The sequence below is a fragment of the Salvelinus sp. IW2-2015 genome, linkage group LG10, assembly GCF_002910315.2.
Source record: "Salvelinus sp. IW2-2015 linkage group LG10, ASM291031v2, whole genome shotgun sequence".
Taxonomy (NCBI): Eukaryota; Metazoa; Chordata; class Actinopteri; order Salmoniformes; family Salmonidae; genus Salvelinus; species Salvelinus sp. IW2-2015.
In genome coordinates this window covers 15,180,513-15,197,328 of record NC_036850.1, presented here as the reverse complement: position 1 = coordinate 15,197,328, position 16,816 = coordinate 15,180,513, and the positions used below count along the sequence as shown (strand labels likewise).

The 16,816-nt window shown below is 39.7% G+C and overlaps 1 protein-coding gene across 4 annotated transcripts in view; it reads left to right on the top strand.

Annotated features, from left to right (window-relative positions):
* The first annotated feature begins 6,653 nt into the window (after nucleotides 1–6,653).
* LOC112081152 (transcriptional enhancer factor TEF-1) overlaps nucleotides 6,654–16,816 on the top strand; it is a 68,713-nt gene continuing 58,550 nt past the window's right edge. For all 4 annotated transcript variants that reach the window (XM_024147296.2, XM_024147295.2, XM_024147293.2 and 1 more), the window contains exons 1-2: nucleotides 6,654–6,836; nucleotides 7,256–7,382. The gene's annotated coding sequence lies outside the window, so the exon portion shown is untranslated. The remainder of the gene's footprint in view (nucleotides 6,837–7,255; nucleotides 7,383–16,816) is intronic.

Below are 16,816 nucleotides of genomic sequence, written 5' to 3'. Positions count from 1 at the left end.
AATTATATGAAGCTGTTAGTCTTAAAAATATTTTGTACTTATCCAAAGCATGATGTATGGCTAATTTTGACTATTTGTTTATAATCTATTCATAAAAAAAGGTTTGCAAAGTAATGTTCCAGAGCAGTGTTTACTAAAACTACAGAACAGCAAAACCCCAGTACAGAGTGCCAGTTTCTTTCTTTTTTTATGTCAAGAGCGGAGTATGAATTCAAACGATAAAACATACACTATATTCAACAGACCTAGCTAGTAGTGCTGAGAATGTAGTGTGGGAGTTTGACCAAAATTGATTCCGTTGTGTACTTTAATTTGAAGGTTGTAATAATTTCTTTCTATGTTGTGGTCTGAGTGTAGGTTTGATTATGAGCCTTGTGCTGTAGCAAACTTGTGGCATTCCTTCGCATGAAAACTTGTATGCTCTGTATTGTTAATATGCTATATCATCAATTGAAATATAGAAGAGCACAAGAAAATGTGGCACCCGAGTGGCGCAGCGGTCTAAGGCACTGCATCTCAGTGCTAGAMGCGTCACTCCAGACACAGCTTGGATTCGAACCAGGGTATCACAACCGGCTGTGATTGGGAGTCCAATAGGGCGGCGCGCAATTGGTCCAGTGTCGTCCAGGTTTGGCCGGTGTAGGCCGTCATTGTAAATAAGAATTTGTTCTTAACTGACTTGCCTAGTTAAATACATTTTTTAAATAGCATCAGYATTTGGTGGTTTTAACATATATTGACTTTACCCAACTGTTATTACACCTGACATTGTACCGTTTCATAAACAAATAATACTGTATGGGACTGTGGATGTTGGCGGAAGTGGCTGCTTTACAACGATAACTTAGCTTACAGTATTCCCAAGAWGTAGAGGTGCTCTACATGCAATTCATGAATGAATTTGCTAACCACACACTGACTGAATGGCTTTGCTAAGTGCTTAGCTGCGAATAGGAAGGTCACATMTTTCCTTTGAGTAACAACACTACTGAGCACAGCACATAATGCATGACAAGGGTACAATAGAAGTTTTAGTGGAATTTCTTTGTGCCTGATTTGATCTATGTAGCATGTTTCTTTTATTTAATTGCTTKTTTTTAGGAGTTGAAATTCACTTCTTTCAATTTACAGACACTTAAGATTAGTTAAGATGCTTTTAGTGTGTCATGTCAACTGATTTAATTCAGCACAGAAATGAGTGAGAGAAGAAATGAGTGAGTTACCTTATTTGAGTCTTCGAATAAAGTAGAAAATACTCATAGCTCAGTTCTTTGTTTTCTTGATATTTCTGTTTTTACTCTTGGTCATTTCTCTTGTAACTGAGTTGCTATCTTTCTATACATCATACTGTATAACCTCTGACCCTCTGTTGTCTTCATCTWGCTTTTTGTGGTGCGTTTAACAAATACCACTATTTCCATGAATTGAAGCTCAGAACTGAAGGCTTGGACCTTCAGGGGAGAATGTGACAATGTATTTCAGTACTTCATTGTTCTGACACATTTCTGGTCATGCTATTATCAGTCAAGCCCAMGGACTAAGAGCTCTGCGTTTTCATCAGAAAGCTGAAATGACCATCCATAATCAACCATTGTGCGCAAAGGTGTTTTGAACAGGAGCCTTTGCAGCCATTAAAGTAATTACCRTCCCATCGCATCTTCTACATCCCTCCCTCCATTCATTATATAAAATAAGCCTCTACGCATGACTAACAGACATGATACTCTTTTGCCTCCGTAGTATAAGAGCTGTTCTTATGCTGAGAAGACAGACGCACACACAAAGGTGAGGCAAGAAGTGAGTAATACTACTGATAAGTGGTTCATAGTTATTACAGGGTTGGCACTTTATGTTGGCATCTATTGATTGGCACCACGGATTCTGATCTGAAAGAGTGAATTGGTCCTTCATTGAAGTTACTTGAAAGCTCCTATTTTCTATGTAGCATATGGGTGTAAAGGCTTTACCTTGTACTCCTTTTGTATGGATGGTTTGTTAAATTTCTTGCTGAAGATTGCTTAGCCATTTTCCCTGTGTGCAATCAGTTTTTTCCTTTCCATGATTCTTCAAACACATTTCAACAATAGATTGAAAATATTGATTTATGTTTGGTAAGAGTTTTGAGATTTTCTGTAATTAAATCAGGTCAAGGGATTAGCAGATAGACAGCAATACATATCACTTTTAGAGACACATCATTCCTGTTTGTTGCTTAAAAAAAATTCTAAAGGGAGAGATTCTTAATTTGCTTAAGAGATGTGCAGCACTAAAGTGATTTCTAGATGGCAGGACATGAAACTCTGCTTTAAAAACATGCTTTTGTGTGATACTGTAAAACCCTCTGCCTCATACAATCTGCACTCCCATCTGGTTTTAATCACATTTTAGAAATCGGTTATGCCATAATCTCTCTCTAATGGCCGTGGTTTACTGGCAGATACCTTTTGCTGAATAGACAGTGACGTTTGTAGATGGAAAGTCCTGCTTGGTTTAGATAGATTCATCTGTTTTACATGCGATGATGTGAAAGAAAAACACTATTTCAATGAATAATGTTTTGACCAGGATGTAGGTGTCTTATTTAATGATTACCAGTTACCTCTTCAAGAAGTTCCCTCTTCAAGAAGTTCCTATCCTTTGTGGGGGGGTAATCAAATTCCAAGACAAACCTGTAGCTACCTGTAGCTGTTCTTCGTTCTATTCACATTGTGTCAGGTTACTACAAAATTCATGCTTACTGTATAATGGTCTTCCAGTACCTTAAGAGTTGTACTCAAAGAAGAAAATGTTCTCCGCATGGTTGCACACCTTCATGTGATGTGATTCAGAAATAGCACATAGTCCTCTATGATGAGACAACAATGAAAGGATCTGCATGGCCACGTTGGACTCATCATGTGATGGGGTCCTTGTTGTTCTCTGTTGTGCACGATTGGTACAATGACATGCCTCTGAGTACCAGGATGACCATCAAAGGCAGCAGGCATTGATCCGTATCTTCAAACACTGCATTATGGAATTGAATTAAAGAGACATTTAGTGCACAAACATTTAGACATCAAAACCTCAGCTGTTGCCTGGAGACTAGCGAAACCGGCTGTGTGAGAGAGAGAGAGAGAGAGAGAGAGAGAGAGATGCAGACTGAACTGACATACAGACAGAGGGTAAGAATGCACAAGGACTGAAATTGCCCCTCCTTGTGAGAGGCCCAGGTGTACCCTGTTATCCACTGTCTGTAATTCAGTCTGCCTGCTGAATTCCCTGGTGGAGTATGCAGTAATTCATGTTTGGCCCTTTGTCGCAATTTGGCCTTTTATCAAGGCACTTTTTTGCGGTCAATTACTATTGAATGTTCATTTATATACACAGATAAATATATTTTCCATCTTGAAAAAATGACATCCTCACACTTCATTGTTTTCAATTGTCTTCAATGTATCATTGTTCAATACATCACAATGATTGGTCATGGAAAGTTAATTTGAAGTGGGGGCTGTGTACAGTGTTTTACGTTTTAAGGTCATATGAAGTTAGACCATAGAGAGAAAACATTTTGCAATGATGTGTAAGTCACTGACTGAGCTCCGGCTCTACTATGGCATGTTCATACTGTAGTAGTCGATATACGTAGCTCGCTCAATGTTCCTTAGTACGTTCACAAAGCACTGTTTCTAAGTGACCACAAGATGGCATCTGCTAACACATTTGGTTTGTTTGCGTGATGCACTTGAATGTCTATAGTTCCCAAACAAACTCCAACGCATGTTCAATTTTGGCCAATGTCAACACCAAAATGGCCACACACTATGATATACTGTTTTGTTATAATAATTGAACCTTCAGGTTTTGAGGAATCGTTCTGGTATTTCATTTTCAGAAAAACATTTTACTTTATGCAAGATAAATTGATTTCAAATGAAGTGTAAGTGATCATATTAATAGAACCAACCCAGAGCCACCTTAGGTAATACCAATTTCTCTATATAGTTTGATTGAAATGATGTGGGCTTTTTCCACCAGAGAGAGTGGTCCTCAGCTCCTTGCTAACCCCTCTCCTATCTTCTAATAAAGCCAATCAGTGCACCGTCAGAGCAGAAAGCCAGTGACGATCTGCACCTGGCCTTCCAGGGCCGTCTGATTAGGAGAGGTCGGAGGGCAGGGCAGCCCGGTTCACCTCTCTCCCCAACATCTCCCCATCCTCCCCAACCAGCAGCACCCCAGGCCTCCCCTGGAGCAGAGGCTCCAGAAGGATCCAGTTCAAAGCCCTGCCACACCAGACCTTTAGGACCTTATCTGCCCAGGAGTCAGGCAGCAGGCAGCTATCCCTGGATGCTTCTGTAGTGACAAATGGTACTGTAGAGCGCAAATCCATATCTGGGGTAAGACCTATGTAATAAACACTGAATGAGAAACGTGTCATTTAAAAAAGTGTCCTGTTAAAGTTTATATTTTAAACTTGTAAGATGTCATTGTTAAAAACAATGATCTGTGAACAAATACATATTTCTTACAAATTAGGGCTAAATAGAATCTAACAGGATATTGAGGTCCACTGCTCAAATACCAATAGATTTTTGTTGATACAATTACAATTATAATAGGCATATCTGTTTGGTTCCATCAATTGTCCCTGAATTATGGGATTGCACTCCCCACTAAAATCCTTGCTGTGAGGTTTCTGTCCTCCCTTATTCCACCCCCACTCCTATTGCTCTGTGGCCACACCCAGTCATAAAAGAGTTTGAAGGCTGTGTGTGGATAGGGGGGTGGGGACAGAAACCTGCTATGTCTGTTTTGGGGTAAACAGTTCAGCCGTGTTGAGCACTGTCTTCTCCCCTCACCACATGCAGTGATCCTTTGCAAAGATGCACACAGATTCAATGATTAGTCTTGGTATAATTTGCCAGCGGAGAGGCACGAGAATTTCAGATGTTACATTTTCACACGCACACATGGGTTCCCATGCTGTCAGATAACACTTTTATGGCTTCATTATGACATGTAATATCTATTGAAATGTATACTATTAACTCAGCTTAACTTGTTCACCTACACATAGGAAGTAAMAAGGAGTAACAACACATTCTACACTGAAATGAGTGTTGGTTCAATATTGTACCTTGTCAAATACATTCCCAACTGGGTACACACACGTACACACACATACACACACACAACACACACATTTTCATATGGCCACATTTCCTGGATGCAATCTGCCAGGCGACTCATGTGGCCGATAAGGCAATGAGAACGGGCTCTGATGTAAGGCTATGAACCATTTTACAGTTTGCCATTATGCTGGGATCCGTCGGTGGGCTTCCTGGATATGCAGGGCTAATATTTAACAAGGAGCTTGTGAAACACTGTCGACAGATGACCCCATGGCTGTGAATGAATCACTGCTGTGACTGTACTCAGGTGTTGGGGTGGTGTCACATGTGCTGTGCTAGCAGAGTTTGTTCCTCCAGGGCTTGCTGCATTTGCATAGATAAGACTCCCTTTTGATGGTTAATAGGTTGGTACTGAGGGAACAGACACCACCCTGGAGAAGGGAGAAACTGATAAGATAAGGGGCCCTTGGAAAGCAGACATGCAGCCGGTGGTTAAGAATCACAGCTTAAAGTAGAGTTCCGCTAAGATGATGCCATTGAGACTGCCTGATATAAGGAATATGGAAGTGAACCACAATTTAAATGAAACTGCAAATGAGGATGTTGTTGACTGGCAATCCATGTGTGTGTGATATTATCTATAGTTCAAGAACAAAACCCCACCTCTCTTCATCCTCAACCCCCCCTCTCGCTCGCTCTCTTCCTCTGTCTCTCTTTTCTAAACATGCACAGACAGGTGTTACAAATGTTGATGGATGTCTTCAACAGGCCAGCCATTCCTCTTCATAGATCCCTCTTTATAAGAATTGGTGTCAAAACATTGCCTCCTAATGGATGGCTTGCACAGACACGATCAGACATATAGCCCAAACAAGGTTTGCTGTAAGCAAACCTGCTCTATGGTCTTTGACATGTCTTATGATTGTCTGCTCTCCCATATTACCAGGTTGTACTTCATAAGTACCGCTGATTGTGTGGTGGCACTGGCATGGTTCTCTCCACYGGCTCACAAGGTCTAGCCAACAGTTCTATCTTGCTTGTGTCTCAGATGATACTGTATTGAATATATAGTTCTGAAGATATAAGGCCTACTGATGTTACATTTACAACACATGCAGCTACCGAAGTATGAGAGGCGGGTGACAGATGTTCAACCTAATAAATGTTTCTAAATGTGCTCCATTTCATGTTCCAGCTGTGGAAGTGTCAAATAAAAATGCCAGTGTTGTATTCACATCTGATATTTATCAAGCAACAACATTTCAAATGACTGATATGGTTGGGATGAAGGTATCATACTTGTACTTTTATTCAGCTTTGTTGAGGTAGATGATTACAATAGAATGAACTAACTCCACAAAGAAATTCCCTCTTCTTTCTCCCACCAATTTGAATTCGACGTGTCCTGTGAGATCATTCTGCTTGTTTTTTTTCCCGCCTTGTCCCTCCTATCTACCATAATCTAGGGCTGTTCGGTTCGGGATGACGCCACCTTTGCTCCGCCCCAATGCAAACTCGCTCTTCGCGTTCATTTCATTCCTGTTCTCATTCCGAGCATTCTTCGCATCTCTGTCCGTGCGCTGTCGATTCACGTACACATATCCGGCTGGCCCAGAAACACAACAATAACTTTACACAGTTTACAAAAAATATAATATCCCACAATAGACAAACAAAGAGGGACGAATTGTATTACAAATAACAATAACGGAGGTGTTTGAGGTAAGTTTCAATGTAGTTAATGATATGCAAAATGGTTGCAGACTAACACTGTTATGATGAAGTTGCGCCTTTCATTAGAAATAAGAAGTAATGTATGGTATTAGAATGAGTGGGCATATTTTTATATTACAATAAAAGTGTGTCGGTGAGATTTTAGGTTGCTGTTTCTTGTCGCTGTTGCAACAGGGTGCTTTCACTTTGTCCACTCAGTGTTGTATTCGACTGACACGAATATCTTTGACATTTTTCACATTTTTGTAAAGAAGCCCGACCATACGCCCTATTATATCACAGTAAGTCCAGTGCATGAACCTCAAACTCCTAACAGGATTCCGGATACGATTGGACGTACATTATTTTATGAATGACAATTTTGGACAAGATGACGGATCAAAATGTTGCTGTTTTCTTCTCCTTAGTTGGCTCAGCCGGGAGTTGGAGATTTCAGTGGAACATTTTCGGAGCAGTGCAAAAACATTCTGCTGAAAGACTTGTTGCTCCAACACCTTTGGTCGTGTATTTTATCCATCGTCCCTTGAAGTCACTGTAAGTATATCTTTTGTTATTTTATCAGGTTTAGGCTACAAAAATTCCATCAAATTCTTCGCATTCCATTTTCCATATGAGATCCATCAATGTTGCCGAATTTATTAAATGTGTCTTTTAAGATAATAACTTTTGATCATCTTTGACAGTAGACTATTATGGCCTACATTTAAACACATATTAGCCTACATTTAAACACACATTGCCCATGTGCCCTCACAGTGTAGGATAGTGGGCCGGGCAACATACTTTTAGAGAATATAATTGATAAAGCACAATCTGTTGCATTTACAAATTAATCTGAAAATGTTATTACATAATTTTGGTATTCTAGACATAGTGGATGAAAACATTTGATATCTGTTTGGATTCAAAGCTAGGTTTTTCTTGGCTTTCGGACACTGTTGAAACGTTGCAAAAAAGAAAAAGAAAAAAGACCATTGCTACCCAGTTCTTATTTGCAACTCTATTTGTCTGTTTAGTTTTTAAACAATTGATAATTCAATATAGATTTGAACTATTTCAAAAATAAATTCTTACAAGTAGGTTATTGTCGGCTCTGAGCTATGTTTATGTCTGCTTCATCGCTCTGTTCGATCCTTGTTTTCCATATCCGCCTTTTTTTGGCATACATTGTTTCCAGCTTAGCTAAAATCTGAGTAAGTCACAGGGACTGGGGTTGCATTATATAGCCAAGAACACTTCTATGTTTTACAAAGTTTCATCGCGTCCGAAGAAACCGTGTGATCCGATGCCTATTAAATACAGGTCAATAACGTTAGTCTGTTAATCTCAGGAAAGTCTTGATCAAGGTTAAGGAAGATTATGGAGCTTTCTATTCCTTTAGAATTTCGTAATATACATTAATTACCTATAGGTTACACAGATGCTCAGCTGTTGCTATTTTAAGGATGAATTTGTTGCAGGAAACTTTGCATTGCCTTTTATTGTAAGCTATGTGGATGTAGTGGTTTGCGCTGATGCTATTGCAGAGCTTTGAAACATGAATATGAATAGGTTATGTAGCCTGACTGCCCTCACTTAAACCAAATTCTAATCGTCATCAAGGTCACAACATCAGATACAATTCCAATATAGGTTGTCTGATATTTAAGCAAATATATTTTATAGAGTAGACCTATGTAATTATTGTGTAATTCACTTATAGTGTTGTTTATAGTATCTCAAAGAATGTAAACCTTTCAATTATAACTGTATATGCTTGTTGGTGAATATAGAAGGTGAAATGTCTTGGTTATTTTGATGCATGGTGATATACACTTCCTTCGTAACTAAATAAACCTAACTGCATGAGGGTATTCTTTGGCTGTGCAAGTTCTCTGCTATGGAGTGGAATTCAGCTCTTAATACAAGTTAGGGTTAACCCTATTGTGTGATTGGGGAAAAACTTATTTCTTGCAGTTAATAATCATCTTATATTTCAGTTTGTCTCCCTTAAAAATAGGGGCCAGCAAGATACAATGTGTTATTTGTTGATTCCTCTAACTATGCTATTATAATTTACTACATTAAATAGGTTGACTTCTATCAGACTTAACGCCTGAAATGTCATGATGTTGAGAAGTAAAGCTGCTTGCTGTAGGTGGGAAATCAGGACCAGCAATAGATGCTTTGTTTTCTGCTTATGCAACAAGTATACCTGTTGGACATTAGCCTGCATGGCATTTTCAAGTGCAAGAATTGTGTATTGTCTTTGCTTGACTCCATGTGTTTTTGCTTTTGAAATTGGGCTTATGAAGTCCCATTTTACCAGATGATATCAATTGAACCCCAAGTGTGTGTGAAGTTAAGAATTATTATAATTATTTGGAATTTCTCTTTTTCAAAAGTAATACCATCTAAATTTATGTTGAACCCCAACCACATAAACATATAAGATTAATAAAAAAATAACAAGTCAATGTACATTATGGCAATATGCTACAGAGGCATTCAATAATGTATATCAGATGTATTGCAGGTATTTTGAACTTGGCATTTAACACGGATAGACTGTAGCCTACTAAGCCCTTCCTCCCCCATATCTGAACATAAGTTTCGCATAGTTTTTTGTTATAACATTCATTTAGCCCCATTGACTCATCGGACAGGTACAGTTGAAGTCTGAAGTTTACATACACCCTAGCCAAATACATTTAAACTCAGTTTTTCACAATTCCTGACATTTAATCCTAATAAAAATTCCATGTCTTAGGTCAGTTAGGATCACCACTTTATTTTAAGAATGTGAAATGTCAGAATAATAGTAGAGAGAATGATTTATTTCAGCTTTTATTTTTTTCATCACATTCCCAGTGGGTCAGAAGTTTACATACTGTACATTGAATTAGTATTTGGTAGCATTGCCTTTAAATTGTTTAACTTGGGTCAAACGTTTTGGGTAGCCTTCCAATAGCTTCCCACAATAAGTTGGGTGAATTTTGGCCCATTCCCTCTGCAACAGAGTTGGTGTAACTGAGTCAGGTTTGTAGGCCTCCTTGCTCGCACACGCTTTTTCAGTTCTGCCCACAAAGTTTCTATGGGATTGAGGTCAGGGCTTTGTGATGGCCCCTCCAATACCTTGACTTTGTTGTCCTTAAGCCATTTTTCCTCATTTTGGAAGTATGCTTGGGGTCATTGTCCATTTGGAAGACCCATTTGCAACCAAGCTTTAACTTCCTGACTGATGTCTTGAGATGTTGCTTCAATATATCCACATAATTTTCCTGCCTCATGATGCCATCTATTTTGTTAAGTGCACCAGTCCCTCTTGCAGCAAAGCACCCCCACAACATGATGCTGCCACCCCCATGTTTCACGGTTGGGATGGTGTTTCGGCTTGCAAGCCTCCCCTTTTTCCTCCAACACAAACGATGGTCCTTATGGCCAAACAGTTCCATTTTTGTTTCATCAGACCAGAGGACATTTCCCAAAAGTACGATCTTTGTCCCATGTGCAGTTGCAAACGTAGTCTGGCTTTTTTTATGGGTTTTGGAGCAGTGGCTTCTTCCTTGTTGAGTTTACATACACTTAGGTTGGAGTCATTAAAACTCATTTTTAAACACTCCACAAATTTCTTGTTAACAAACTGAAGGTACCACGTTCATCTGTAAGAAACAATGGTACGCAAGTATAACACCATGGGACCACGCAGCCGTCATACCACTCAGGAAGGAGACTCATTCTGTCTCCAAGAGATGAATGTACTTTGGTGCGAAAAGTGCAAATCAAACCCAGAACAACAGCAAAGCCCCTTGTGTAGATGCTGGAGGAAACAGGTACAAAATTATCTATATCCACAGTAAAACGGTCCTATATCGCATCCTGAAAGGCCGCTCAGCAAGGCAGAAGCCACTGATCCAAAACCGCCATAAAAAAGCCAGACTACGGTTTGCAACTGCACATGGGGACAAAGATCGTACTTTTTGTAGAAATGTTCTCTGGTCTGATGAAACAAAAATGGAACTGTTTGGCCATAATGACCATCGTTATGTTTGGAGGAAAAGGGGGAGGCTTGCAAGCCGAAGAACACCATCCCAACCGTGAAGCACGGGGGTGGCAGCATCATGTTGTGGGGGTGCTTTGCTGCAGGAGGGACTGGTGCACTTCACAAAATAGATTGCATCATGAGGCAGGAAAATTATGTGGATATATTGAAGCAACATCTCAAGACATCAGTCAGGAAGTTAAAGCTTGGTCGCAAATGGGTCTTCCAAATGGACAATGACCCCAAGCATACTTCCAAAGTTGTGGAAAAATGGCTTAAGGACAACAAAGTCAAGGTATTGGAGTGGCCATCACAAAGCCCTGACCTCAATCCCATAGAACATTTGAATAAATAAAGGTGACATAAATAAYAAATTTGTGGGCAGAACTGAAAAAGTGTGTGCGAGCAAGGAGGCCTACAGTTACACCAACTCTGTAAGGAGGAATGGGCCAAAATTCACCCAACTTATTGTGGGAAGCTTTTGGAAGTCTACCCGAAACAGTTTGACCCAAGTTAAACAATTTTTTGCAATGCTACCAAATACTAATTAAGTGTATGTAAACTTCTGACCCACTGGGAATGTGATGAAAAAAAAAAAAGCTGAAATAAATCATTCTCTCTACTATTATTCTGACATTTCACATTCTTAAAATAAAGTGGTGATCCTAACTGACCTAAAACAGGGCATTTTTACTAGGATTAAATGACAGGAATTGTGAAAAACTTAATTTAAATGTGTTTGGCTAAGTTGTATGTAAACTTCCGACTTCAACTGTAAGTTATATTCTTCAAGAATCCATGGGTATACAGTGCCTTCGGAAAGTATTCCGACCCCTTGACTTTTTCCACATTTTGTTAGGTTACAGCCTTATTCTAAAATTAATTAAATATATGTTTTTTTCTCAGCAATCTACACACAATGCCCCATAATGACAAAGTATTCAGACCCTTTGCTATGAGACTCGAAATTGAGCTCCGGTGCATCCTCTTTCCATTGATCATCCTTGAGATGTTTCTACAACTTGATTTGAGTCCACCTGTGGAAAATTAAATTGATTGAACATGATTTGGAAAAGCACACACCTGTGTATATAAGGTCCCACAGTTGACAGTGTATGTCAGATCAAAAACCAAGGGTACCAAAACATTTCTGCTGTAATGAAGGTCCCCAAGAACACAGTGGCCTCCATCATTCTTAAATGGAACACGTTTGTAACAACCAAGACTCTTCCTAGAGCTGGCCGCCTGGCCAAACTTAGCAATTGGGGGAGAAGGGTCTTGGTCAGGGAGGTAACAAAGAAACCGTTGGTCACTCTGACAGAGCTCTAGAGTTCCTCAGTGGAGATGGGAGAACCTTCCAGAAGGACAACCATCTCTGCAGCACTCCACCGATCAGGCCTTTATGGTAGTGTGACCAGGCGGAAGCCACTCCTCAGTAAAAGGCACGTGACAGCCTTCTTGGAGTTTGCCAAAAGACACCTAAACACTCTCAGACCATGAGAAACAAGATGTTTTAGTCTGATGAAACCAAAATTGAACTCTTTGGCCTGAATGCCAAACGTCACGTCTGGAGGAAACCTGACATCATCCCTACGGTGAAGCATGGTGGTGGCAGCATAGTACTGTGGGGATGTTTATCAGCGGCATGGACTGGGAGACTAGTCAGGATCGAGGCAAAGATGAACGGAGCCAAGTACAGAGAGATCCTTGATGAAAACCTGCTCCAGAGCGCTCAGGACCTCAGACCGGGTCGAAGGTTAACCTACAAACAGGACAATGACCCTAAGCACACAGCCAAGACAATGCAGGAGTGGCTTCATTTGCACACACTGTATACAGATTTTCTATTGTGTTATTGACTTTACGTTTGTTTATCCCATGTGTAACTCTGTGTTGTAGTTTTTTTGTCGCACTGCTTTGCTTTATCTTGACCAGGTCGCAGTTGTAAATGAGAACTTGTTCTCAGTTGGCCTACCTGGTTAAATAAAGGTGAAATACATTAAAAAATATATATATATTCTCTGAATGTCCTTGAGTGGCCCAGACAGAGCTCGGACATGAACCTGATCGAACATCTCTGGAGAGATCTGAAAATAGCTGTGCAGCAATGCTCCCTGTCCAACCTGACAGAGCTTGAGAGGATCTGCAGAGAATGGGATAAACTCCCCAAATACAGGTATGCCAAGCTTGTTGCGTCATACCCAAGAAGACTCGAGGCTGTAATCGCTGCCAAAGGTGCTTCAACAAAGTACAGAGTAAATGGTCTGAATACTTATGTAAATTTGATATTTCAGTTTTTTTGTTTCAATAAATTTGCAAAAAATTATAAAAACCTGTTTTTGCTTTGTCATTATGGGGTATTGTGTGAAGATTGATGAGGGGAAAAACAATTTAATACATTTTAGAATAAGGCTGTAATGTAACAAAATGTGGAAAAAGTCAAGAGGTCTGAATACTATTCGAATGTACGGTATATCATTAATTTATCATTTAAAAAATGGATGTAGCAACTAAGGATTCTAACTTTAAAACATGCTCAGAAATGTGAGTTTTTGAACCTCAACATGCAGTAGTTGTACGCAGACCACCTCTCTCTGAATACACATGCCTTTTTATAGATCCCACCGCTGTACTGTTTTGGCTAGGAATGTGGAAGTCTCAGGGCTGGGAAAATAAGAATATAGTCTTTCACTTGTGAAATGTGGAGAGAATATGTGCATTGCTGAGGCATTGAGTGGATTGGATTACTTCTGGGAGCAGAGAGACCCATTGTCTTTCCTGTTGTCAAGACTGAGTGTGTGCGAGGCTGTTGAGCTGCTGAGCGCAAACAAGCCCGTTCTCATTGACATCTGCTTGGGTCATTTTCTGCACCTGTATGAAAAAATGCAAATATCAACATTTGCTCTAGCTTGTACTGCTCTGAGATTTCATGCCAACGACCATTAGTCAACTTGTGGTTCTACGTCCTGGCCAGGCCATTGTTATGTCAAAAACAGGCTGTACTGGCTTTGGCACCATATGGCTCTTGTATGCTTCCGATAAGCTATCTGTTCCCTTGCTTTATCAATATCATTTAATATGCTTCATATTTTATTCACCAGCTGTTGTAGGATAGTGTGTGTGTGTGTTATTGTAAGTGAGCGCGTGTATGTGTATTTGTGCACATACGTGATTTCGTCTTACCATGAAATTCCTGGCCTAGAATTGTACTTCAAGGTTTACTAAGCATAAATGTTGAAGCGATCAACAAATACATTCATAGTATTGTAAACAAGTTCACCTAGTCAAGGCATCAGTAGGTGTGACTGAACCACACATGGGCATCACCACATCATTTACAATCAGCAAGCTGGTTTTTCCCTCTGTGGTCATGGGTCTTTGTGAAGATGTAAACTGTAGTGGGATACAGCCCAAAGCAAACAGGCACGTCCTGTCGTTTTAATATTCTACTAAGTCGTAATTTCCTATTAAAATCCATCTGCGGTCAAAACTAATTAAGAGTTATCATAGGAGAAAAGAATGCCATGGAAACCGTTGGATGTTTGAGTGTGTTGGCTTTGTGCAGGGGGATTGTACTTGGGCTGGTGCCACATATCAAGTTTTCCTTCACAATGCCATTTTATATATTTATTTAGTAGTATAGGTTGGCATGGAAGACATTTATTTTCTTCAGAAAATCTATTCTTGTTCGATCCTCTTACATTTGTTGCATTCTTTAAGAAATGGAAACAGCTGTTAGGAATAAATGCCTAAACAAATCAAAAGCAAAATTAGGAATACCCAACAAATATTTTATATTCCTGTATGATAACAGTCTGAGAAATGCCTTGTGGGAATCTGAATGGCACAAAGCATTCCTTTATCTAATCAAGGGAAGAATTGATGAAATGAAAGGATGCTGCTTTTGTTAAAGCTACACAAAACAAGAGGAGTAGGGCGAGTAAAAGAGATGTGATCTGTAATTGAATCTGGACACAGGGTCGTTAATTGTGTAATTACATCCAGACATTTAGCAGGGGAGGGACTCATCGTCACATCATTGTGTCTGTGATCGGATAGCATGCTTCGCTAAAACACACTACCGTACTGCTGGGTTCCAGTCACTCTGTACCCTGATGTAAATTCTGTTCTAGAAAGAGAATTTTGCAGTATGGTCTGCTGCTCAACAGTTTCAGTAAGGCCTCAGAGAGGCRGATGTWGAGTGCCACCAAAAAGGYAAAGCTGGCTCAAAGCCACTGACGTCATCTAAGTAAATCTGCTTCAGGACTGCAGTCATAAAATGACTGCCAGCTAGAGTGCACTTTGGCCTTGTCAACCACCTTTGCAAGTGTAATTCACTTTTTCTCCATATGTATAATTATGGAAAACAGCTTTTGTATTCATTTGTTTGTCCCGCTTTGTCTGTTGGTATATTGACCGTTACCTCATCATATGTTCATTTTCAAAAGGACCAAAGCACTTTCTCTCTAGATAAGTCAAAGAGTCAATGAAACCTTATAAAACAAAGTTGTAGAGCATTACACTGCCATACTGTTGCAGGAAATCTGGGGAAAATAAGAAGGAAAGAGAAACATAAAATGTAAGAGCTTTCCTCATCTTTAGAAGTCATACAGTAAAGAAACCACTGTTTCAGCACTTTACAATTATAGTCTCATAATTCGTACCATATGTCAGCCTCAGTCAGTTTCTCAGGAAAGCAAATAATGTTGATACAAATTCTGTCTTAATCACGTCTTACTAAACTGTAGTGATTTGGAAGTTATTGGGAAATTGTTATAAGTACCTTCCCTACTTTCACATTCTCCTAACTCTTCTTTTTTGCATGGGAAAAGGTCATTTAAACGAGCTACCACATGACCAGACACACATGAGAAGCAATATCTAATCCATGAATCATTAGATGAGTCAGTTCCTGAAACCACTATAAACCTTCAAGRTGTTGGCCACAGRRGAAAMCAGGAAATCCAGGCTTCAATAACTTCCTTTCCCAGTGCAGGCTATGCTAGTGGTTTAGTGCCCACTAGCAATAGGAAGATGTACGCCTGTGGAACAAAGGCCCTCAGTCACTTCATTTACTGAAACTGTTTATAATTTGTGGTCTGTATTCAAATGTGGGCTGTCCAGGCTCTCTGGCACCGTATTCCCCAGTCCTCTCTTGTAATAAATCCCTACAAGGCCTTTCATTAATGGCTGCTGTATTGTTATCATGGCCGACAGAGATCAGGCAGGCTCGCTCTGCCCTGAAGCTGCCCTGGATTCAGCCGAGGCTCAGATAGACTTTGGGTGAGCTCCCAACATTAGTATGCACTCTGTGCCCAGTGAATGAGTTTGAACTCTACCCCGAAGCACAGCATTCGTAGGTTTCTTTACGGCTTAGATCTGTGTATGTAAATACTACTGTAAGCATGTTTGGCTTGGAAAGCTGGGATACATTGGCCTAATATGATTACACCTCATAAACATTTTAATTGCTCCGTCTGAGGACCATACAGTACATATGGCTTTGGTCCATTTTTGCGTTGATGCTGGATGTGGCTATGGACTACAGCATGTTGAGACATTCCTTGCATTTATTAAAAATGTTGTCTCAAAATGTTCTGACAAAGTTGTGTGTTTTGGTATCGTTTTGCCCTGACAAATAAATGATATTACAAGGTAAGCACTTCAATAGAGTTCACCTCTACATTTTGGGCTTCAAATAGGGAAATTATCATTGTCAATGTAAAACTCAGTTTCTTTCAATAACTGTTCAATGGTGTTTTGTTTGTGTATACTGCAAGCTTAATTGAAAAAGCTCATGAAATGAATTAAAGCTTTGTGCTGGCTGAAGTTGGTGAAAAATTCAGTTGAGTAAATCAGAGTTTGAGAAAACCTTGAGTGAGGTTTGAGCTTTTGTTTGACACTGGCACTGGCAGATTTATATGCTATTTGTTTCGTACAGTGACTC